General features: G+C 39.8%; 1 protein-coding gene across 1 annotated transcript in view; it reads left to right on the top strand.

Annotated features, from left to right (window-relative positions):
- The window catches only part of LOC134214321 (5-hydroxytryptamine receptor 2A-like), a 388,716-nt gene extending 375,580 nt beyond the window's left edge, over positions 1-13,136 (top strand). Inside the window, exon 12 of the mRNA XM_062693724.1 lies at positions 12,510-13,136. The gene's annotated coding sequence lies outside the window, so the exon portion shown is untranslated. The remainder of the gene's footprint in view (positions 1-12,509) is intronic.
- The last annotated feature ends 422 nt before the right edge of the window (positions 13,137-13,558 follow it).

The raw sequence follows: 13,558 nt of genomic DNA, 5'->3' as shown, positions 1-13,558 counted from the left end.
CCATAACTTCTGAGCCCATAGTCCGATCCGGTCAATTTTCAATAGGAAACAATGGGATAGGATTCTGCGTCGAATGCAACTTGTTGCGAGCAAATCGGTTAAGGGTAAGTACCTGAAAAGTGGGCTAGATTTTTTGCGCACATACACACACATACACACACACACATACACACGCACACACATACACACACACATACACACACAGACATCACCTCGATTCGTCGAGCTGAGTCGATCGGTATATAACACTATGGGTCTCCGAGCCTTCTATAAAAAGTTTGTTTTTGGAGCGAACATATAGCCTTTACGTATACTTTGTATACGAGAAAGGCAAAAAGATTGAAAAGAATGGTTTACTAATTAAGAAACGCTGTCAAAAACTTGCATATCCGACTACTAAGAACACAACTATTTCTAAAATGAAGTGCCCAATTTCAAAATGATCTAGGCTTTATGTCAGTAAAGCTAAAGATTAGTAGAAAATGGCGTATTATTCTTATTGATTTTGATTTGGAAAAGCGGAGAATGTTCAGGGAAACCCCTTATAAAGGACATGGAAAGAAAGGATTTGAAAACCTTAAAAAACTAAACCCAATCGCTTCAACGTGATCTCCTTGTTGCATCGCAGAAAAGACGCCGAACTGGTTTCCAGAGATACCTCTATTTTCTTTGTTCAAATTTGTTTTTCTGATGGGTGTTGGGAGGTAATTCACATTAGAGCTTCGGGGCAGTGCCAATCACAAATAAAGCGAAAAAAACTTACGAAATCGTATGAACCAACAAAAAAAAGTTCCATATGTGGAGATTCCATATCACCGTGCACCGTTGATGTCGGATTGAAGAAAAGTGCGAGCAGATGGTGCTGTCTGGTGTAGAAGTAAATTTGATTTAATAACTTGATATCACACTGAATGTTTATGGCACTGAGCTCAGAGATAAAATAAGACGAAACACCCCCCGGGAGAGATTTACCTTCAGTGGCAGATAATAGAAGAAAAAATTGCAAACCGTGCTTCCAGATAGCGAGGGATAATGACGAGGATCCGAGAAAGATATCGTGGTATTTTTTTTTCTTTCTGGTACGCCAGAGATTCTTAAAATATTGACTGAAGCAATTTGCTTGAAGTGCTCAATCGAAGTGTGAATCCTAACAAGTGTGTTTTTTCGTTGACCTTCTGAGTCGCTGGAGTGAGGTAGGAACGTTTACTTGACGTAATTGGTAGCGACAAATTATAATTGACATATTTTCGTACTAATTAAGATTTCATTTCTTTTCATTTCAATTCAATACAACACTGAATCAGGGCATTGAGTAATGCGGATCTCAAAAACGTATTTTTCAATAGTACTACATACGTGTTCCTGAAATCAAGTTAATCATTTCGTAGATTCCATTATTTCGGAGGTTTTCAACAGTGTTCTGAATCCGAACGGCATCTAAAGGAAGTCGAGTTTAAATGCGGGTGTCTTGGAAACATTGATTCCGAGAGGCAATAAAATTAAATTACGGTCCATTGAGCCGTTGATTTTTCAACATGTCTTTCGTATTGCAAATTCCATTCTAATTGACCCTATTGGTTCGTATCACACCGTGTACTCCATTTCAAGGGCTTATTTTTCCAACCCAGAACGTGGTTTACCTTATCAATGTGGACACTCTTTCGTGACTTTCCTCCTCATCCTTCTAAAACCAGCATCGCACAAAACTAGCTACTCAAAAACCATAGCATCAGGAACAGAGAGACAAACGTTCCGCTGTCGCCGACCGTCATCGTCCTTGGCGACGCCATCTTTTAAAGCCCCAATGCTGGCCTTAACTCATCTTCCTAACAACTTTAATGACTGAGAGCATTTTAATTAAACTTCTGCTCATCTTTCCTCATTTTGCGTCACTTCTTTACCTCACACTCATCAACCCTTCGAGCCCCAGCCAGCGTACAATCCGACCCTAAATGGATTGTAAACTAAGGTTATACGGCATCTATGTCTTCTATGGCAGCCTGGAGCCATCAACCCGCAGTCATCACCTTCAATTGCATTGGATGAGAACGGACTTCTCACGGTGGTGCTCTGCCATCGTGTCCTGGCGAGGTGCAGAGTGGAATCTGGGACACAAAAAGATAAGGCTCTAGATGCAGAGTGGGGCAACGAGGGGAATGCATTCTCGGCTTTTTCCACATCGCCCTCATCATCCAATCGTTTGAGTCGTTTCCGTCGTGGTGGGACGAGTGCGGCTGCTTCATCATCTTCCCGAGGTTGCTGCGAAAAAGTGGTGTTAGGTGGTCGGGTTGGACCCAGTAGCACTAGATGAAAATTAACCGTCCTAAGGAGAATTTGAAAAGATCCATATAAAACAAAAATGCTAAAATTGGGTGGATAGTAAAATTTTAGTTAATAACTGTTACTGTTATGAAAACTTATATGTGAATATGTACGTTATGTGGAAGATATTGATTTGGAAAATGTATTGGAGGTAACCACTTTCCCTTCGATGGGACTCGAACCCATGACCCTACAGTATGGGTTCGAGTCCCATCGAAGGGAAAGTGGTTACCTCCAATACATTTTCCAAATCAATATCTTCCACATAACGTACATATTCACATATGAGTTTTCATAACATTGTAAATTAACGTCCAAGTCGGGTGGTTTAATCCCCGGAAATAGGCTGAACTTTTACTGACTTTTTTATAAATGAACAAAAAAAGGAACTAGTAATGTAACAAGATTATTGTTTTTAATATAATGTGATACAAAATGGAAATTCTATGGAATAATAAAGATAATATTAAAAGTTTGAAATTTTCTATTTCTATCTTTCTTAAAGCACATGATATGTTATTTAACATCAACAACAATTAAAAATTGTTGGGCATAACAGCATATTTATAGCACGATGCATCAACTAAAATCATCGTATTAAAACCCCACTACCTCCACTATTGGTGCTACCTGCCATGTGATTTTTGAAACAATATTGTTTACTTTTAAGCGTTGCTGGTTATCAAAACTTCACCAAAATTTCAATACTAGTTTTATCAGAATTGTGCATAATAAAATGCTCACGTTTTATTGGTTTTGCCTTTCTTTTTGATTAGGTTCCAAACCAGTCCAAAATTGTCAGTATTGGAAAGATTGGAATATCCTGAATGAGCTCCACAGGAAACATTTCACGCAATCGTGACTTATTTTTATTTTTATAGTGAAGTTAGCTAAAAATCCAAGACAAAAAATTATTATGGTTTTGAGCGCCAAAGCTCACATAATTTATGTTTCACTTCCAAAGAAGAGTGAGACTTTGATGAATGGTATCGATTCAACAAGTTTGGCAGTCGTTTCTGGTGTGTTATTTTTGTCCCATTCAATTGCAATTACTTATCGTTAGTGCTGAATACTTGTTTAATGTTGAGCCTGAACCTTAATTTTTAAAATAGAGCACAGATGTCCTATTAGGTTAATGTCATGTGACTGTGCTAGTCATTCCAAAACGTCGATTTAACGTTCGTTGAACCATTGCGGCACCAGTTTTGACGTGTGCTTGGGTCCGCATCTTGCTGGAATGTGTATTTTCGGCCCATTTCTGGGCTTTGGACGACTGCTAGAAGTTTTCGCTTCAATATGTCCAGACAAACTTCCATTATCATTATTCCGACAATGAATTCAAGCTCTCTGATAAGCCTCGATTTTGTTTAAAATTGTTTACGACAGCTCTGTCAAGCCGAAGCCATTTCTACGATGGACTGTGCCGTTGATAAAAACAAGCCTCCCGGAATCCACACGCGTTTTTTTTATCTTTATTAAAGAGGCTTTCAACCCTTGGCTGGCTCACCTCCGTAGAGAGAGAAAATGAAGTTATAAATTTAACAATATAAGTTGAGATAGATTTTTCAAAATTCTTTTCGTTTTCCGTGGAGAGTCCGTTTGGGTTGCTAGTGTACAGTATCGTTCCGGTGGGGGTTTTTGAAGATCGTTGATCCCTCGGGTTGTCTAGAATCGCTGCGGGGGTCTTCATCAAGTTGGGGTGTTATATCGCATTGAAGAGGCGGCAGTCCTTCAGGAAACAAATCAGCTGCTGCTCGCCGGCACGGTCATTTTTGTAGAGCAGCAGCGGCGTTGGCGATGTCGTAAGTTGACCTTGGCAACTCATATAGTGGGTTCAAAATAAGGTAGATCGTTATTCTGCAGTTAATGTGTACGAGTGCCGGTGGAAATAAGTGGAGCCAAGGTTGTGGGTTATATTTGTATGGCCGGTTCGGAGGCGGGAGAAGACCACCTGTTCCCGGTGGCTCGGCAGGTCCACGCCGGGGAGGGTAGAGTTCTTCACCATCCTGCAAAAGTTTCTTTGGATTCGCAATTCACCTGCCCATTAGGGTGGTTCAAAAATTCGATTTTGCTCCACAGCGCTCATCTGATTCTGTATCATTTTTTAGTGTCCTCTGAAAATATGAGCTCATTTGGATGAAAACTGATTTAGCACAAGCCGTTCCAAATTTGCATGCAAATTAGTATGGGGAAATTTATTTTTGGCTCTTGTTTTCAAGATGGGCCATGCCGAATAATAAATTTGCTTCAAATCCGGCGAGTAGAAAAGTTTTTCTTTTTTTTCAAAAATCCTGGAAAAAGCATCCACAAATACTAAAAATCCTTATTTGCTTTATGAGCTGACATCAAGAAATGCCAGAAAAAAAATTTGCTATAGCTTGCTGAGCTGTAGAACCACCCACTGAACTACTGAGTGAGTCAAATATTATCTTTTTTTACTCTGTAGAAGCAAACTACCAAAATCTGTACGGATTGCAGTTGCAGACACCCTGTTCTGCCATTCATACCACAAACGTGCGGCATGATCTTTGCTAGCGCACTACTAATTTTAGCCGCCTTTTCACAGGGATAGTCCATGTGGGTTTTAAAATTCAACCGGTCTTCGATCATCACTTCTAGATGTCTCAGGTCCACAACCGACGGTATGTCGAAATTTGCGTCCGCTCCATTATTTTGCAGTTGCCGACCAGGAGTGATGCTTGGTGGTGAGTTAAGCTGCAGCTTGACGGTTTGACTCCTTTCATCCAGGCTGCAACTGCGTAAGTCGTCTCCCCCACCAGTATTTTCGTCGCTTATAACGATTCCCCGGTTATCGTTAGGACGAGATCATCCTCGAATCCGTACATCTTCACGCCTTAGAGGAACTTCAGCGTTAGCACCCTGTTGTACATCACGTTCCTCAGCGTCGTAGCCCTGGTCGACTTCTGCACCGAAGGATCCTTCTGCAGCCCCTACACTCAAAATAATTTTCACTTAGAAGTTCTATGTTTTGAAAACATATGCAGATATTTTCCATGTAGTTTCGGGTGTAAAAGTTAAATGATTCATTAGTGAGGGCACTCATTATCCTTAATTCACTAGAAAATAAAATAAAATTTAAGTGAATTTTCGTTTGGCCATGTACTTAAATTTTAAGTGAAACTTCGATATTTTTTTCTATGGTATCCCTGTGATTGATATCCCGTCCACTAGAAGCGGACGAGGACACAAAAAAGGAGTTAAAAATTAATTCAAACTCAAACATATCTTTTTGCAAATCCTTCTCATAATGCTTCTGCAAAATGTTTCATTAGCGATTGTTTATAAATAAGTTATATTATCTATCTAGCCAAAAGGCTTTTTAAAAAATTAAACTATTAAAGGAGTTCGAAAAACAGAACTTCACGGACCAACGATTACGAACAGAATGAAATTTATTGTACATTGGAACTTACGAGTACCCTATTTCTGCTGATTAATAATTTATTGCCCTAGCTGTCGTCAACGTCGTGATTCCTGCTGATTGGGCATCCTACTTCTGGACTGCTGATATGGGAAACGATGGTGTCGGGTTAACGTCGGTTAAGGTGCACATGTGTTGTTGTTGATGTTGCTGTTGGTATCGGCGGCTGACGGCAATGCATTGACGGTGCCCAGTGCAAGGGCTATTTGTTGTTGTTGTTGTTGTATAATTTGCAGCTTATTGCGTAGTAGCTCGGTGGAAGGATTATCGTGGTTCGATGGGTGTTCGATAACTAATATACATTTCGCTCTGAGAACCCCACTCATATATTTTTCATACAAACATTTTGAGTAGAATTCACTAGAAGAGTACATAGATATTATTTTCTATGTTTTCTAATGAATTCCACTACATTTCTTATTAAGATGCACTTGCCTTTTGAGTAAGTTTTATTTTGATTAGACCGATGAAAGTTTTGATTTTTAAAGTCTACATATGACTTTTTGTAGTGGAATTAAAGTGACAATTATTTTGAGTGTAAGGATCCTACACAGGCAATCAGGAGCCCGCATTCCGTGCAGCGCTGTGGCGATGGCCTCTCATCTGGGACTGTTAAACGCATTTTGACGTAAATCGTTGCTTCCGCTCAGAATCGATTGACGCACTTCCACTTCCTTAGCTCTCTCTGCAACTTCGCTGACTGTCCCGAAAAGCCGGTCTCGTCCTCCGTGAACTACGTCAGCCGGTTAAGGATAATCCTTTCCAGGAGCTTACCCAGAGTATCTAGCAGGCATATGGGCCTATACGATGCTGGATTTCCCGACGATTTCCCTGGTTTCGGCAGCAACAACAGTTTCTGGATCTTCCACTTATCCGGAAAGTGGCCATCTACTAGGCATTTTTGCAGCACCATCCTAATCAAATCTGGAAACGCCAGTATCGCAGTTTTTAGAGAAACGTTTGGAATTCAAACCGGACCCGGAGCTTCCTTCATCTTCAAACCCTTCGCCACTGATGATAGCTCGTCTTTGGAGACTTGCATGTCGGCCGCGGTTACTCGGTCTTTATTTTCGTATGGTGTAGGCGGCCACGTCGTAGATCATGGGAAAAAACGTCCACGATTATCGGATTGTCAGATTGTCCGGACACATTTCCGCTAACCTCGCTAGATCCCTCATTTTCGCTACTACGATACGATAAGCATCGAACCGTGGACCTCTTGATCTGCAGGCCCTGACACTACCACACAGCCCACTCTAGATACATACTAGTTGGTCGAGCATACTGGATGACATTGCTCATAAATCATGGTCAACTTTGTTTTAGTATGGGGGCCCCCATTGGGGAAATGGTCATGCTTGACTACCCTATTCAAATGTTGACGAAAGTTCCGCAACACTCGAAGGAAATAAAAGGAAAAATTGAATTGAGCACATATTGAAAATTTATACTACCCCCAGAAGCACCTAAAATTATTTTTCTGGTTTTCAGGCATTTTTTCCAGCTAAATCTAATAAAAAGTCATAGAATAAGCCCTCTGAACATCCTAGTATCAATGACAAAGTTGTAGATAATAGTCTAAAGATGCTATCAACGACTAATCCTTTTATTATGTGGAGTTAAATTGATGCACTTAGACGATATTTTTAGGAAAAAGTCTGAAAAATCACAAATCTCATTTGATGCACCTCTAAATCTCCTTGGATTTGGCTGAAAATTGGTCAGGAGACTCCATTTAAGATACTTATTGTAATAGAGGGGTGGCACTTTGAATCTGGAATACTTTTGAAAATGGTGAACAGATCTAATAAGCATGTAGGTATTTAAAACATATTTTTTGATTCATTTTTTATGGGGAGTTCACTCTGCTGTCGAAACAATCTATTTAAACTGGCCAAGCCAGCGCCAGTCCAGGAAGAATCTTCCTACCCCTTTGAAGAAGTAACATGATGGTGGCACCACAACGAAGTCGATAGCGATGCGATGAGGACAGCGAGGGCAGCGACGGAGAGGGTGCTTCCTTATTCTTTTTTGTTCATCTGACGGGGACTCTTTAGAATAGATTATTACATATTATTCATAAGAGTTATACTGGTAATGGTTTTCCTGGCGGTAGAACGATCCCGCATTGTTGCTTTATCATGAGCTTTTATACGAAGCTCCGAGGGTGGGATTTATAAAAAGCACTGTGGGTGGATGACTACCTACTTAGATGGCTTAGTGGCACTCACACGTCTGATCAAATTGAATATTGGTACCATAAAAAGGGGGCAAATTGTATTCATCTTTGGCATGTAGCATTTTAAAAACTGAACTATTACGAAGGTGATAGAAAAATAATAAAAAAAAAATCCGCTACATAGGAAAACTGTTCCGTTCTTGTTACAAAATGAGACACATTCTCATTTACTATTCAATTCCTTGTTTCAAACAAGTAACAACCACCAAACTAATCGCCAAAAAATCGTGCGAGTCTATTAGTATTATACGAATCCAAAAAGGGTTACTAAGCTCCAAATCCTTTTTGCAAAATGACACTTCTCAATGTTTCATACACTGTATTAATATATGATGTAACAAAAAGGTTCAGACAGACAAGAAGAAGTTGGAGGCTATTGAACATAAAAATGTGGGGTGTAAACATTTCCATATTTCAGAATTTTTAACTGTGTAGTAGAATTCTATTTTAGCATTTTCAGAAATTGTCACATAAAACGCATAAGCAACCATAAGGTTATTCCAAATCATGATGTCGATGATGTTTGAAAGCAGAGGCGCATCCACGTTCCGAGTCGTGGGTAGGACAATTAGGAAAGGCCAATTCGGGCAAAAAAACATTAGCATTAAGCGATTCGCAAAAATTTGTAGGTGTAAAACCCTAGACTCTTGTATGGGAGTAGCATCTCCGCTGGAATCCGTTACCACCGAGACACTCACCAAAAGTCGAGGTCTCCCCTGGCCACGCGCTTGCGAATATTTTATGGGAAAAAATGGACACCTATTAAAGAAAGGTGCCGAGAAGGAGAACTCTATGACTTTTCATCGGAGATTTAACAACTATTAGTGTGGAAGGCATAACAGTAGCAATCGTTTTGGTGAAATACGAAAAACAGAAAAAATAATAATAAGACATGCAGAATATGAAAGAGACGAGCCTACGACCTCCTGCTTATAGTGGGCTACGTGGGCGTGCGGTTAGCGACCACCGAGCTTGTCTCCGACTGGTGGCAATATATCCAATTCTAAAATATTTAATCAGGACTTGAAAAGTTCTTGCGGAGAATACTCTTATTTCCAGAACAAACATTGCTTTTCCAAGATTATTGGTGCCTTCCAAAAAGCTGACATACAGGACTAACGAATATCTTTACAAACTTTCAGCAGAAGTCACGGATCACAGAAATTTGTATAAATCATCAATGGTTTCAATCAATTATTTCCAATTGCTAGAAGTTTATATAAACTTTGGAAACGTCCACAAATTACGTAACGCTTAGAGGGGGGAAGGGGGGGTTTAGTGAAGTGTGACGATCCATACAAAATTTCCAGATGTTTCATACAAAAAGTGTGACATAGGGGTTGAAAAAGTCCAATTTTTGCGTTACGTAATTAACGGATCTTTCCTTTCAGAAATGGTTATGAATCTAGCGACTCAAAGCAAACTACCGAGACATCGCATGATTGACAAACAATGTTTTTGGGAGCTCATAATTCTGTACCAATCAAATTTAAAGCGGTTTAAGTGGATCCTCAGATTTCAATAAATCTTTTGAGGTTTGTATAAAACTTTTTCCCTGGGCTTATTAGAAGCCATTTTAGCAACATGCGCTTAAACTCCGTTTTTAGAGGAACGGTTTGTTTGAAGGAGTTGTAGAAAAACCTTCACACTAGAATTCCACCATACTTCGAGCCCAACTTACGAAAACATTCTTGATCCTAGAAATCTCTATGATTATTGTCAGGACTCTAATTAACTTTGAAATCTCCATTTGCGACAGATGCCTGCCAGTCAATGCCTTCATCTTACCATAATCATACTTTGACTGTCCTACTTGTCACACCCACTCCCGGCACCACTGTTTGAAAGTAAATGTCACATGAAAAAATTAATGCAGTTTAAATGCTTGTGCAAAACAGCCATTAAACTGTATGTACGAGGCATTATATTTGTAAGTAGGTAATCAAGCCAATCCTAATGCATCAATCCATCCATTGCTCAACAATCACTCAAAAGCTTTGACGAGTCATGAGCTGCGATTTGCATGGCATTCATTTTATTCACCGAGAATCCTTTTTCTTTAAAAAAAAAACTCTCAAACTGCTTTTCCCACAATAGAGCACAAATTAGCTTCTTCAGTGAATGACGACAGAACAAGCAGGAAACCGTCTTAACGGCAGCAAACCAACGACTACCAAGAAGCTTTTCACTTTCCTGTGCGAGATTCTGACGATTTCCACCTGTCCATTTTGTCTACACACCGCGCGCGTCGTTTTCGTCGTCACCATCATTGCATAGTACCCACCGAATTTGCTATGCCACAGCTGGGGAAGGCTGCGAAACGAGTAGAGTACTTTAGTCAGCCATCACAATCGTTATCCCCGTTTTCCATCCTTATTTTATGTACTTTTGAAGGAAAAAAAAAACTCACGGAAGGGGTAGCGGCATTCACTTGTTCTATTTTCACTTCCGAGTTACTTCCCCGCTGTCTAGCTATTGGGTTATGATGCTGCGAGAGGGGAATACAGAGTAAAGAATGGCACCACTTTTGCAAATCAAAGGAGTTCCATTTAGCGGCTATTCTTCTTCTCAAACAACGTTGATGTTGTTTCTATTGTGCAATCTTAGCACAGAACACATTGCAATGCCGTAGTCTGAAGTATTGAAAAACAAATAATAAGTGAAGACTGCAGAGTCTAGATTAGCTTGGCTTAGCTTAGAGTGACTGCACATATGTATCATTGGATGTTATTTCGAGATTGAACTGAATCATTGAAATTTTCCCATAACCGTGAAATCTTGATTGATCAATCAATGGGATTGATCAATCATTCTCATTGTGCAAGTTACAATCATTCAGTAACTACAAAGATCAATAATAGCGCCAGTTACGTCCTTACAGTTAGTATGATTGAAGAAAAATGTTATCATACCTCTGCGTCTCCACACAGATCTCAGGAAGGAACATTCCATTCTATGAAATTTTAAGCATTCGCTCATTATTCTATCGCAAATTTGGCAAATTTAACTCATTCACTTATTAACTTTCAGCTGAGCAGAATTTTATTTCCTCAAAAGATTCCAAAGGAAAACCAAAGACCGTAACGGGATGAATAGGTATTAGTAGCACTTAGTACTGAGAAGTACTGTTTTTAATTTTAATTTTAACAGCTTTACTACTTAAAGTATCGAAATCTTTCTATTGCAATGCGAAAATACAACCGCACAGCGCGAGTGTACAATGGCTCACTATCATCACAAGACCGTTGATTTTACTAAATACTGGTTTTCCTCATCCACCACAAAAGGATGATTTTTCTACTACTAGTATCATTATCTTTTAATCAATATCATCAAAAATCAGAACATCCATCCATGTCCTCGATTCTACATGTTACATTTTGTTCTACCATTTCAATGCATTTTCACTACATTCGCCATGGCCGAAACCCCACAAAGGCAATTTGCGCAGCCACTCACCACATCAAAGCACCCTCAACGGGGTCGCCAAACGACAGCAACAAAAAAAGAGAGATCACAACCCCACCAAGAACTCGTGTGCCCGAGGATTGCGGTTTGCCAATTTAAAAAGTGATTGATTGCCATATGCATTCGTTCGGTGGCGGTTAAATTACTCCGCCCGAATCGGCGTTCTGGGCGTACGTTCATCGTCGTCATCATCATCATCAGCGGGCGGGCGGTTGATTGGCTGTAGTTTGTAAACTCGAATGCCGTAATGATGCCGACGATGGTTTGTGCGAATGTTGGTATGGGAGGATGAGCTTTGCTTCCAAGAATAAAAAGCTGCCATGGAACACATAGGTTAAGCATTGAATTGATGTTTTCGATGAAATGGTGGCTCCATATGTCGCTGATATGAAGCGGGCTGCTTAAGCGGTTTGCCGAAAAATAATTTTCTGATGAAAGGAATCTGTTTTGTTATTATGTTTTCTTATTATAATTTGAATCTATCACGAATATAATAAGTTTACAAGCGTAAAGCCAAATCTACAATAAATACACTACTGTTTTGACTCAAATCCCGAACATGACTCATATTCCGAACATTGACCGTTTATCTACATAAAACTAACAATTTCATTCATTTAAGGTAAGGATCAAGATTTCAAATGATTTCAATATCCTATGGTTAACGCGTTCATAGATGAAATGGTTAGGTAATTAAAAGCGAGGGATTGGAATATAAGTCTTTTTTATATGATACCATGTTTTTATTAAGAAAAAACGCAGAAAATATGTATTGCTAAAAGTACAAATCCCTTTCCACTTACATTTGAGTGCAAATATCAACAATCTCATGATTTTATAGGTCGTTCAAGCAGCCTGTTCCAACTTTGTTATTCATGGACGTGTAAAAGCTGCTTCCAAAACTCATTAAAACATAACACGATGTCCTGCCGCGGCGAAGCTCTTACTTATCCATGCAAATACAATATAAAACCATTTGCTCCCTGTTGTGAAAAACTGTCTATCATTTTATTTCCCTTGCTTTATGTCTCCTTGCAGGACCCCAAAAAAACCGCCCAGCCTAGCAAATAAAAAAAAGGAACAAGGAAGTCATCAAGTTCAATCTGACGAGCCAACCGGCTACGCTTAGTATCCATCGAATCGTACCATCTTCCAAACTAAAGAGCACCAATAAAGGAGGACCACACCGGGGCCACCTGTGGAGTGCCCGTTTCTTGGCAGCTGCTTCCGTAGGCAAAAATTTCATAACCACTTGCCCATTCCGTCGCCGGCTCTCCGATGCGATGTGGAACAGCAGCTCACGGCCATGGATGGATGCGGAATTTCGGTAATAACTTCACTGTCTGTCTGGTGGTGCCTCTCGTTGATATGCGTCCTCCGGTGGGATCGGTGGGATGGGAAAGGTAGCGCTCGGTACGATGCCAGAATGGTGCTTAGGGTGTGACTAGTTCAATGGTTATGTACTTATGTTCCTTGCGTGGCTCAACATTTCGATTGGAATGTAATTTATTTTTCATTTGATAGGTAATTCATCAGAAAGGAAAATTAGTTTTATTTGAAAAGTATTCAATAACATCTTCAAGTATAAAGTTGGCGGACTGGTCGCTTCGGACACGAATAATCATTTTGACATTGGTTTACACAATTATTATTTCTTGTTTGTTGACACGATGTGACCAATAAGTCATACCCTAATCACAATAAATGTATGTAAACCACGAGTTCAGAATTGTACAGCATATGTCGCCACTGAACGCGGCAAAATCAAGAGAAGAACTCCTCCAAATTAAAGGACGCATGCAATGTCGAACAGGATTTGAAGTGTGAAAATAAGCTATGGAAAACCATGTCGTTATCCGGCGTCGTTAACGACTACTTCACGTAGGTTAGTTTATTATACCTAATTACGATTACGCACGGAAACTATTCGTGATGCGAGGAGGAAAGGAAATGTAATCGTTAATCAGGGTTTCTAAGCAAATTGCTGTACAAAGTGTAAATACCATAAATATGTCGGAAGTTGTTATCGAATAGGGAATGGTCTCACGTTCGCGATTACGGTAAGAAAAATACTCAAGTGGCCAGCG

This window comes from Armigeres subalbatus, chromosome 2 (genome assembly GCF_024139115.2).
Source record: "Armigeres subalbatus isolate Guangzhou_Male chromosome 2, GZ_Asu_2, whole genome shotgun sequence".
Classification (NCBI taxonomy): domain Eukaryota; kingdom Metazoa; phylum Arthropoda; class Insecta; order Diptera; family Culicidae; genus Armigeres; species Armigeres subalbatus.
Note: the sequence above shows the minus strand (reverse complement) of the source record. Positions and strands in the feature narration are given on the sequence as shown.